Source organism: Spermophilus citellus (genome assembly GCF_964194105.1).
Source record: "Spermophilus citellus genome assembly, chromosome: 5".
Taxonomy (NCBI): Eukaryota; Metazoa; Chordata; class Mammalia; order Rodentia; family Sciuridae; genus Spermophilus; species Spermophilus citellus.
Window position 1 is genome coordinate 102966560 of NC_138186.1, and position 13182 is coordinate 102979741.

Here is a 13182-nt window from a genome sequence, read left to right on the forward strand (position 1 = left end):
GATAGGACAAGATTTTAAGATACATGTATGCAATCAACTTGGACTTCATTCTAAAAACAATGAAGGGTCTTTGAAGGATGCTGTTATGGAATGAATCATGTCCTCCAAAATGTATATTTTGAGCTCATTACTATCAATGTGACTGTATTTAGAGATAGGGTTGATAAGAAGATAGATGGAATCTTAAGTGTGGGACCCTAATCTAATTGGACTGGTTTTATAAGAAAAGGCAGAGATAGGAGAGTACTCCCACTCTCTCTGCATACCTAGAAGAAAGCTCATATGAAGACACAGAAAGAAGCTGGTTCTCTGCAAGTCAATAAAAAAGGCCTTACCATAAGCCAACCTTGCTCATATCTTGATCCTGGATACCCAGTTTCCAGAATGTGAGATAATAGGCTTCTGTTTAAGCTGTCCACTCTATGACATTCTGTTCTGGCAGTCTCACCATACTAATATAGATTTACATAAAATTTCTTCCTGAAAATTACTCTAAGGCCAATAAAAATTCATTAATACACTACAAGAAATTGGAGATGAGTTTGTGAGGGAAAATTTGTAGTTGCCAACATAAAATAATAGATAGTAGTGATTATAATTAACAGGGCTCAATTATTGATTGGGTTGTTGCATAGTGAATGGGAGTAGGGCAGGGGCCAGAACACATGTGTATGAGACAAAAACAAAGAGAGAAAAGGGAATGAGAATGTTTATGGTGAGGGTCATATGAATTTAAGTTAAAGGAATTATTGCTTTCCCAAGATGACTGTACCAGAAACTGATAGAAATGTGTCTCATACTCTGGGGTGTAGAAACTTGAGATACAAGTGCTGGTGGGTTTGGTTCCTTCTGGGGAATGTAATGAAGAATCTACTCCATGACTCTCAATTGCTGGTATTTTGTTTGCAATTTTTGATATTCCTTAGCACAATGAAGCATCATCCTGATCTCTGTCTTTATCTTGACATACCATCATATTTTCTTCATATCTTCTTCTTGTCTGTCTGTTTTGAAATATGCCCTTTTATAATAACAACATTATAGACATCTGTAGGGATTACGGACCTGTCCTGCTCTGGTATGACCTCATGTTATGTGGTTACAACTGTAGTAAGTTCATATTCTGAGGTACTGTGAACCAGAATTTCAGCATATGACCCAATCGGTAAGAGAGAAACAAAGGCATCCTATACTTTCTTAGCGAAATATTTGTTTTATTGCCTAGGTTTTGCATCTTTGAGAGCCTTTTGTAAACAGTGTAATCTGCAACACTCATAGTATAACACTAAAGATTTATCTTCTAGAATGAACAGAAGATGGCGGCGGGAATTGAGTGAGCCGCTCCGTGCTCCGCGCCACCGCGCCCGCAGTGTGTGTTGCCGCGTCTTAAAAGAAAAAGTAAAGATCATTAAAGGAGATCTGTCGACAAAGACTAAGCACTGTGTCAAGAAAGGGGCCTAGGTGGAGTGAATCCGTCATGACTCCAGCCAAGGTGGAGTGAGTCCATCACGATTCCAGCGCGAGCAGTAAGGCTGCAGCCCCCGAGCTGCCCGGCTCTCTCGCCCCCTTCTCCTTCTCCACTCCGCCTTCCCGCTTTGCTTCTCCCCCGCCATCTCTCCTTCCACACTCACTCCCTAAATCTAGATCTCAATTTCTTTCCCCCGCCCCGCCCGCTCTCTCGCGTGCTCAGACACCCCGCGTGGGCCCTGCGGGGCTGCCTCCCCTCCCCCAGCCTGCACCCCTTCCCCGGGCATTCCGACGGCTGCACCTGGGCCGCAGCCGCCGCTGCCACTTCCTGAGGAGCACCATAGAGCAGACTCTTCACCGTGCGAGTAAGCCGCCGACCTGCTGAGTAAAATGGAGCACCTGATGAGTGACAATTTAAAATCTAAGGAATCCAAAATGGTGGCGGACGCGGAGAGATCAAGTCTCTAACCCCTTCAGCTGCACGGGCATAGGGAGAAGTAAACTATCAAAATGCTGTTTGCTCAGGACCACTAGGCAATGTTGAGCTGAAGTAGATCTGGGGCGAATAGTCTGGCCTTCTCAGAACACACAGAGCCCAGATCGGCTACATTCTAGCTCCAGTTCGCCTGCTTCTCGTGACTCAGCACTAATGATCCCGCTGAAATAACTAGTCGGCCCACCTGAACTCACAGAGGTATAGGCCAACTGAGCACGGTAGCCAGACCGAGGGAATCTGGAGTGACGCGGGACAAGCGGCGCAGAACTCCCGGCTACCGCTCCCACCAGTGCTGACAACAGAGGTCCCTTGCACCAGCTACTAGGGGCGTTGCTACCTGAGGGCAAACAAATTCGCTGGGGGTCCTCAGTCCCAAGCTCTACAAACTTAGGGTCTGAGGGAGGCAAACAGAAAGGGTGTGCTCAGGCATCCATGAAAACAAGGCTCCCAGGAGCAGCAGACCTGGCGTGTAGCCAGTATTGTGGTGAGTGTCACAGGTGAGTGGGGCCTGGCTTGAGGAAACACAAGAGAAGGCCCTAGTCACTCAGGATTGGAGACCCGCACAGTCTGGGAGGAAGAGCTGATGCACAGTGATTGGATCCCACCTATCAATAAGAGAAGCTTGGCCCAGTGGGCATAGCTCCACCTACTGGAAGAGAAGTTAATTGAGCTCTATGACTGCATTTATTATTATTATTTTTTTATGATTATTATTAGTATTTTTATATTTTATTTTCATTTTTTGTTGTTGATGTTGTTGTTGTTCTTTAACTTTTTTATTAATGGTTTCAATTTTTTAATTCTTTTTATTTTATTATTATTACTACTATTTTTAAACTTTAATTTCCATTTTTTTATTATCATTATAATTTTTTTTGGTTTTAAATTTTTTTTTTTTTTGTTTTTTCTTTCTTTCTCTTCACTTTTTCTTTTGTCTTTTCATTTCTTTTCAATTTTCTTATTCCCCCTTCCTTGAATTCTACCTGCCTACACTCATTCTCTTCAGTGACTTCTTCCCTTCCCTTCTAATATCTCTCCTCCCAAGCATCAAATAGATTTATAAGAGTAAACAGTAACTCAGCAGTCAAACAGAACAAGAAGTAACATGAACATTAAAAAGCAAGGAAGAAAAGGAGTACAAACAATGAAGGACAGCCTAAATACTCAGGAGGACCTAGAGTCATCAGAAAAATGGTCATGTAAAGAATTCAAGGAATACCTTAGACAGATGGAAAGGAAACTTAAAGATCACATTGAAAATGAATTACATAAACAGAAAAAAAAGAAGTTAAGCATCTTTATCAGGAGATAGAGATTATAAAAAAAATGAAACAATAATTCTAGAAGTGAAGGAAACGATTAACCAAATTAAAAACTCAATCAAGAGTATCACTAAAAGAGGGGAACAAGTAGAAGCCAGAATGTCAGATAATGAAGACAAAATATATCATCTTGAAAAGAGTCTAGCCAACTCAGATAGACTGGTAAAAAATCACGAGAAAAACATCCAACAGATTTGGGATAACATAAAAAAAACAAACTTATGAGTCATCGGGATAGAGGAAGGTACAGAGATTCATACCAAGGGAATGAGTAACCTGCTGAATGAAATAATTACAGAAAACTTTCCAGAAATAAAAAAGGAAACAGATATACAAATTGTAGATGCATACAGGACACCGAGCACACAAAATCACAGTAGACCAATGCCAAGACATATTGTTATGAAGATATCCAATATATAGAACAAAGAGAAAATATTAAAAGCTAAAAGAGAAATGAGGCAGATCACATTTAGGGGTAAACCAATAAGGTTAACAACGGATTTTTCATCACAGACGCTGAAAGCGAGAAGGTCCTGGAACAACGTATTTCAAACACTGAAAGACAATGGATGCAAACCAAGAATTCTGTATCCAGCAAAATTAAGCTTCAGGTACGGCAACGAAATAAAAATCTTTCATGATAAACAAAAGCTAAAAGAATTTGTAGCCAGAAAACCACCATTGCAAAGCGTCTTGAGCAAAACACTACACAAGGAAGAAATGAAAAACAATAACCAAAACCATCAGTGGGAAGTGCCTCGGTAAAGACGGAGGATGAGGGGGAAGCTAATTATAGAGAAACAAACTAAATTAGAAAAAAAAGAGATAAATAATCAAACATGGCAGGAAGTAAAAACCATATATCAATAGTAACTCTAAACGTTAATGGCTTAAACTCTCCAATAAAGCGACATAGGCTGGTAACATGGATTTAAGAAACAAATCCAACAATATGCTGCCTCCAGGAGACACATCTGATTGGAAAAGACATGCACAGGCTCAAGGTAAAAGGTTGGGAAAAAATATACCACGCACACGGTCCTCGTAAGCAAGCAGGGTTGGCCATTCTCATATCGAATAAAATGGACTTCAAGACTAAGTTAATCAAAAGGGATAAGGAAGGACAGTATATACTGTTAAAAGAAACCATTCACCAACAAGACATAACAATTATCAATATTTATGCACCAAATAATGGCGCTGCAACGTTCATAAAACAAACTCTCCTCAAGTTCAAGAATCAAATAGACCACAACACAATAATCATGGGTGACTTCAACACACCTCTCTCACCATTGGACAGATCCTTCAAACAAAAGTTGAATAAAGAAACTATTGACCTCAATATCACAATCAATAACCTAGACTTAACTGACATATATAGAATATATCAACCATCATCAAGTGGATATACTTTTTTCTCAGCAGCACATGGATCCTTCTCAAAAATAGACCATATATTATGCCATAGGGCAACCCTCAGTAAATATAAAGGGGTGGAGATAATACCATGCATTTTATCAGATCATAATGGAATGAAACTGGAAATCAATGATAAAAGAAGGAAGGAAAAATCCTACATCACATGGAAAATGAACAATATGTTACTGAATGATCAATGGGTTACAGAAGACATAAAGGAGGAAATCAAAAAATTCTTAGAGATAAATGAAAATACAGACACAACATATCGGAATCTATGGGACACAATGAAAACTGTTTTAAGAGGGAAACTCATCGCCTGGAGGTCATTCCTCAAAAAAAGGAAAAACCAACAAATAAATGAGCTCACACTTCATCTCAAAGCCCTAGAAAAGGAAGAGCAAAACAACAGCAAATGTAGCAGAAGGCAAGAAATAATTAAAATCAGAGCAGAAATCAACGAAATTGAAACAAAAGAAACTATTGAAAAAATTAACAAAACAAAAAGTTGGTTCTTGAAAAAATAAATAAGATCGACAGACACTTAGCCATGCTAATGAAGAGAAGAAGAGAGAGAAATCAAATTACTAACATACCTGATGAAAAAGGCAATATCACAACAGAAGCTACAGAAATACAGAAGACAATTAGAAATTATTTTGAAAACATATATTCCAATAAAATAGAAGATAGTGAAGACATTGATAAATTTCTTAGGTCATATGATTTGCTCAGACTGAGTCAGGAGGATACACACAATTTAAACAGACCAATGTCAATGGATGAAATAGAAGAAGCAATCAAAACACTACCAACCAAGAAAAGCCCAGGACTGGATGGGTACACAGCGGAGTTTTACAAAACCTTTAAAGAAGAATTAATACCAATACTTTTCAAGTTATTTCAGGAAATAGAAAAAGAGGGAGCTCTACCAAATTCATTCTATGAGGCCAACATCACCCTGATTCCGAAACCAGACAAAGACACCTCAAAGAAAGAAAACTACAGACCAATATCTCTGATGAAACTAGATGCAAAAATCCTCAATAAAATTCTGGCGAATCGGATACAAAGGCACATCAAAAAAATTGTGCACCATGATCAAGTAGGATTCATCCCTGGGATGCAAGGATGGTTCAATATATGGAAATCAATAAATGTTATTCACCACATCAATAGACTTAAAGATAAGAACCATATGATCATCTCGATAGACACAGAAAAAGCATTTGACAAAGTATAGCATCCCTTTATGTTCAAAACGTTAGAAAAACTAGGGATAACAGGAACTTACCTCGACATTGTAAAAGCTATCTATGCTAAGCCTCAGGCTAGCATCATTCTGAATGGAGAAAAATTGAAGGCATTCCCTCTAAAATCTGGAACAAGACAGGGATGCCCCCTATCACCACTTCTATTCAATATAGTTCTCGAAACACTGTCCAGAGCAATTAGACAGCCAAAAGAAATTAAAGGCTAAAAATAGGAAAAGAAGAACTTAAATTATCACTATTTGCGGATGACATGATTCTATACCTAGAAGATCCAAAATGGTCTACAAAAAAAATACTAGAACTAATAAATGAATTCAGCAAAGTGGCAGGATATAAAATCAACACGCATTAATCAAAGGCATTTCTGTATATCAGCGACAAAACTTCTGAAACGGAAATGAAGAAAAACACTCCATTCACAATATCCTCAAAAAAAAATAAAATACTTGGGAATCAACCTAACAAAAGAGGTGAAAGAGTTATACAATGAAAACTACAGAACCCTAAAGAGAGAAATAGAAGGGGATCTTAGAAGATGGAAAAATATACCCTGTTCATGGATAGGCAGAACTAACATTATCAAAATGGCGATATTACCAAATGTTCTCTATAGGTTTAATGCAATGCCAATCAAAATCCCAATGGCATTGCTTGTAGAAATAGATAAAGCAATCATGAAATTCATATGGAAAAATAAAAGACCCAGAGTAGCAAAAAAAATTCTAAGCAGGATGTGTGAATCAGGTGGTATAGCAATACCAGATTTCAAACTATATTACAGAGCAATAGTAAGAAAAACAGCATGGTACTGGTACCAAAACCAGCGGGTGGACCAATGGTACAGAATAGAGGACACAGAGACTAATCCACAAAGCTACAACTATCTTATATTTGATAAAGGAGCTAAAAGCATGCAATGGAGGAAGGATAGCATCTTCAACAAATGGTGTTGGGAAAACTGGAAATCCATATGCAACAAAATGAAACTGAATCCCTTTCTCTCGCCATGCACAAAAGTCAACTCAAAGTGGATCAAGGAACTAGATATCAAATCAGAGACTCTGCGTCTGATAGAAGAAAAAGTTGGCTCCGATCTACATATTGTGGAGTCGGGCTCCAAATTCCTTAATAGGGCACCCATAGCACAAGAGTTAATAACAAGAATCAACAAATGGGATTTTCTTAAACTGAAAAGTTTTTTCTCAGCAAGAGAAACAATAAGAGAGGTAAATAGGGAGCCTACATCCTGGGAACAAATTTTTACTCCTCACACTTCAGATAGAGCCCTAATATCCAGAGTATACAAAGAACTCAAAAAATTAGACAATAAGAAAACAAATAACCCAATCAACAAATGGGCCAAATACATGAACAAACACTTCACAGAGGAGGACATACAATCAATCAACAAGTGCATGAAAAAATGCTCACCATCTCTAGCAGTCAAGGAAATGCAAATCAAAACCACCCTAAGATACCATCTCACCCCAGTAAGATTGGCAGCCATTGTGAAGTCAAACAACAACGAGTGCTGGCGAGGATGTGGGGAAAAGGGTACTCTTGTACATTGCTGGTGGGACTGCAAATTGGTGCGGCCAATATGGAAAGCAGTATGGAGATTCCTGGGAAAGCTGGGAATGGAACCACCATTTGACCCAGCTATTGCCCTTCTCGGACTATTCCCTGAAGACCGTAAAAGACCGCACTACAGGGATACTGCCACATCGATGTTCATAGCAGCACAATTCACAATTGCTAGACTGTGGAATCAACCCAGATGCCCTTCAATAGATGAATGGATAAAAAAATGTGGCATTTATACACCATGGAGTATTACGCAGCACTAAAAAAATGACAAAATCATGGAATTTGCAGGGAAATGGATGGCACTAGAGCAGATTATGCTTAGTGAAGCTAGCCAATCCCTAAAACACAAATACCAAATGTCTTCTTTGATATAATGAGAGCATCTAAGAACAGAGCAGGGAGGAAGAGCAGGAAGAAAAGATTAACATTAAACAGAGACATGAGGTGGGAGGGAAAGGGAGAGAAAAGGGAAATTGCATGGAAATGGAAGGAGACCCTCATTGTTATACAAAATTACATATAAGAGGTTGTGAGGGGAACGGGATTATAAACATGGAGGGAAATGAATTACAGTAGATGGGGTAGAGAGAGAAGATGGGAGGGGAGGGGAGGGGGGATAGTAGAGGATAGGAAAGGTAGCAGAATACAACAGTCACTAATATGGCTGTATGTAAAAATGCGGATGTGTAACCGATGTGATTCTGCAATCTGTATTTGGGGTAAAAATGGGAGTTCATAACCCACTTGATTCTAATGTATGAAATATGATATGTCAAGAGCTTTGTAATGTTGGGAACAACCAATAAAAAAAAGATTTATCTTCTAATGTAGGCATATGTGTTTTCTTGATAGTTTACATTGCTCTTATGAGCTTAATTTTGTTTTCAACAAAAGCACACTTTACTCTTTGACTGACTAAATCTATTACTCACTTCCTTTAAGGAATTTTAATATAAATAATGATAGCTCAATGTATAGATTTCCCTGTCTGTTCATTCAATGTTTCTAGTAATACTTAGTTCCCCTTTTGAACTGCCCTTTCTATGATCACAGATAATACGTATATGTTTCATCATCCACAGAAAACAAAGAAGCCATTGGGTGGCCTTTTACAGGAACTGGCCAGTGGAGTACAAACCAATTTTCCTCACTTTTTTCTATTTTTGGCATAGTAAAATTTTTCAATCTTTAGGAATAGTAAGTTTATGACTGTGAAAAAATTAAAAGTGTCTTTCATAGGAAAATGAAGAAAATATAAAAACTATGTTGCTTATAATTTCTATCCAATGTAAACACTAAGAGGAATGCATGCATGTTGATTCCCACTCTTTTTACTTTCTCTTTCTCTTCCTCATTTTCTTTCTTCTCATTATTATAATGCAATTCCTTCATAACTAACATAATCTCATTTATATTCTGTATTTTCCTATATATCAAACCTAATGTACACCTCCTGATAGTACATTGAATTGTTGGAATTTAGGCTTGCTCCTATCAAGGTTACAATGTTTTTAAGTGGAAGGAGTTATTCTCTAAGCCAGATCTCATTCCTCCTGGTCCAGGGACCAGGCTCCTTCTTTCTTGTTCTCTGCAGGAAGCTTCAATTCCAAAAGTCATATCAAGGTACAAAAAGCTCCTGGGTCTCTAACTAGTTTATCTACTTCTGACTAGTATATGTTTATTAATGAACCTTCCCTGTGGACATGTGGAATTTTTCTCACTCAACCCCCCACCCCCCCAGTTTAAATACTCATGTTCACTTAAACCTTCTGGCTAAATTCAGACCCAGTGTCTGCATTTGGCAACTCATTTGTAAACACCTTTGTCTATGTAGCATGACATGAACTTAGACTGGAAATCAATAATACAATTGTAAGAAGATTCTTCCATTAGTAATTATATGTTAGCAACTGTGAAAAATATTTTAAAAATTCCAAATTTAGAATGCACCCTAGTTAGTATTAGAGTTTAGGCATCAAAATCTGTGTTCATCTAAAAATGTAATCTTTTTTTTTTTTTTTTTACTGAAGTATGTGATCATGTTTATAAAGCACATTTTTTTAAGAAAAACAGTGGAAGAGTTAGATTTATTAAAGAAATGGGTCTTTCAATTAATTTGATGAGAAACAGTATCAAACTTTTACTTTCTCAGTGTTGAAGTAACTAATATTACTATAGTAGAGAGTTTAGTGATCATGGAAATGATTGAAATTTTAGTTACTTTATTTCTCAAGGAAAAAATGTATCTCCAACTAAACCTCAATTTACAATAAGCAACATACAGTGTGTATCTGTAGACAGTCCAATAACTTGTGTCCATAGAGAATATGGGAGAATTCCAGATGAAATGACATTTAGCTAAATTGGTTTAAAAGTGGATATTATGCCTTTAAATATTTATCTTTCTACCCCGTTTCTAGCACTAATCCATGTGATAAAAATGAATCTCTGTAATAACATATTACTACTGTTTTTCTGCCTTATTAGACAAGAAAAATTGTGTAATCTTCTTTCATAGCTCAAAGTGAGGTGGAGAGTCATTTAATTACCTGTGAATCAAAGCAATTTAGGCATTGCTTTCTGATCATCATCACAGAGATTCAAGAAACCAAAATGCTTAATAATCAATAACAATGCCAACCTCAAGTCCAAGTTATGCCTTTTTACTTTTCATGGTACTCTTTGGCTAAGTAGGTGTATACTGACTGAGAGGTTCAATGGAGCTCCCTCTTCAGGCACACAGTTCATTACTCTTGGTCAGAGTTTTGTGCCTGTGTCATCTGTTATTCTTATCACTATTTTTTTCTGGTTTTTTAGTACATTTTAGTTGGCAGATTTTAACAGCACACATGTGATTTATTGATATGCATATACCTGATGCCTAGAACCATATCTGCAACATGCTTGACACCAAAATATTTTATTGGATCAATAAGATTTAAAAGTATGCATAATTTATTCTAACAACCTACCTTTAGAAAGTGCACTAGTTACATGCATTTCTTCCTACTTGGGTTTCTCAGGATGAGCTTATTAACTTACTATTTAGTATGTAAATTGTGTTCTGCATATTAAAGTTGTGATAAACAATATTAGCTTCTTCCCCAAACAACAATACAAAACCAGCATGTCAATAAAAATCTTGTTGAAAATAGAAATAGTGAGGAAAAAAAGGCTATTCACTGGTAGTTATATGATATTTTAGTTCAAATATGCATTTAGTGTTCCTGCACTAAGACACATTATTACAATGTATAATTCAAGTTTTCATGTTAGTTTGTAAAGAAAATCCTTCATACAGAGTGACCCTATTGTTTTGAAAGACATATAACACTATCTTAATTATGTTGTGGTGTATGCAGCAATTTTTCCCATTCATTCTTACATGCATGTGTCAACAACCAACATACAGATAAATAAAATCTCCTTACCCTGAAAGAGTTATATAACAACAACAGCAAACACACACACACACACACACACACACACACATTTAAAACAAAAAAAAAAGAAATGAGGTGGAGAAATGATGGATGCTCTGTAGACATCAATACATTTGATTATTTGAATGTGCACAGTCCTTAAAGGGTAGTCTTCTATTTGTTTGCCCTGAATTCAGATTCATATTTAAGAATCAAATTATTGATTGAACTATAAGTGTTGCAATTTCATTCAATTGTGTTTCTTATAAATACTTTGAATCTGAATTACTTTGATTCAGTATTTTTTTAAACTGCTACAGGATATTTTGACATCTTAAAGAAAGATGTGCAAAATTTTAAAGAATATACATTCCCAAATATATACCCCTAAATGTAAATGTAAATATCAATAACATTTCCCAAACTTTCATTTAAGAACCTTTGTTTCAGAAATATATTACTAATACCCATATTTCATAGGGAAAAATAAGGTTTAGAAAAATCAAATAATTTATCTATGGAAATCAGCTAAGTGGAAGAGTGGAATTCAAATTAAAATCTTGGTCTAATGTTCTTTTCCCCACACCATAGCTGCCTTTTTTTAGCTTGCCTCTAAATGAGATGATTAAACTTTTTTTCTTTTTGGTAGACAACATTTTTGCAGTGCTTTTTAAAGTTAACTAAACAAATCACAGTTTTATATTCATTTATTTATTAAAACTGCATATAAAGATTTATGTAGAAAGAATGCCTGAGGAATTTAATACCTTTAGAACTTACTACTTTGAACTTTCTTTTATACAGGATTGCATTTGAGGTCATCACTCTGCTTTTCTTGAGTGTTTATGGAATAGTCCACACCTTAGAACTCTTAGGTAGTTGGTCAAATTGAAGCAATGGCATCAATTATATCAAAGTGTTATAGGGTTAATTAATAAACTTTGCCAGTTTTTCCATGCTCTTGACACATCACATTCATCATCTAAGGAGAATGAAGTGATATCTGAAAATGTTCTCTCACTTTTTCCAGGTACCCTTAACAATAAACAAGAATCTATCAATTTTAGATTTTCTCCTGGTCCTACTGTCACTTTTATTTTCACTTATGTGTGATGGCAGAACTAGAACTAAGGTGATTCTATTATGAGATCTGTGTGATAAGAAGTCTTAAGTATACAGATTAATGCTGCATTATGTGTTTCTATAGGCAAAAAGCCAGAAGATATAGAATCCCAGTTCAACTCCTACCAACTGCATGCACTTGTAAACTTCCTTGAGCTTCCCTTTGCAGCTGTTTTTATTTTATAACAAAGTTACCAATGCCTGTTCCAAAGGTTTTAAATAAGGATGGATACAAATACAATGATTTTTTTTAGACTTTGTATATAAGTTTGTTATCTTGCATTAAAATATGCTATAAAAATTTATTTCTATAACTTTTTTGTACTTACTTTCACCAAAAGTTCTCCTTCATAATAGATACTATATAAAAAATTGTCACAAAAACTGTCTATATAGTTTCCTAATCAGAGTTCTAAATTATTTATAAACTCTTATTTTCAGGGATCTATTCAAAGTGCTTGATACAGAAAATAAAATGCAGAAGTAATTTGTTCCTCCATCAAAGGTTTAGGTACTAGCTACATTCCAGACACAGGTCTAAGTTCTTAGATGCAAAGCCAAATGTGAAACTTCTATCTATTTTGAACATACCAATGTAAGATCAAGACATTCCACTCCACTTCTCTTTCCTTAAATAAAATAAAACACCCTTCCATTTGAGAAGCAAATTGCTCACAGGACTTGCCTTAGTCACTGCAAATTTCTCATCATTTCCCAGATTTTCTCTTGATTCAGCTTTCTACCCTACTTATTCCAAATTAAAAACTGTGGAGCAAAATCGTTTTCTTTCTTTATTTTTATTTTTATTTTGCTACTTGCTATCCATTTTACTTATTTATTCATTAATTTGCTTATTAATTTATTAATTCATTTATGACAATAAAGCCCAATTTCCCTTTAGGAACATTACCAGGAAGCCTCTAACCACAGTTAACCTGGGATTTTAATCAGGGTTCTCTGCTTGAGCATGTGATGGAAGAAACACAGTCTAGACAGACTAATGGCTCTTTCTGCCTGGAATACAGATCTTGAGCAGATAAAACCAGCCCAGATGATGTTTGGAACAC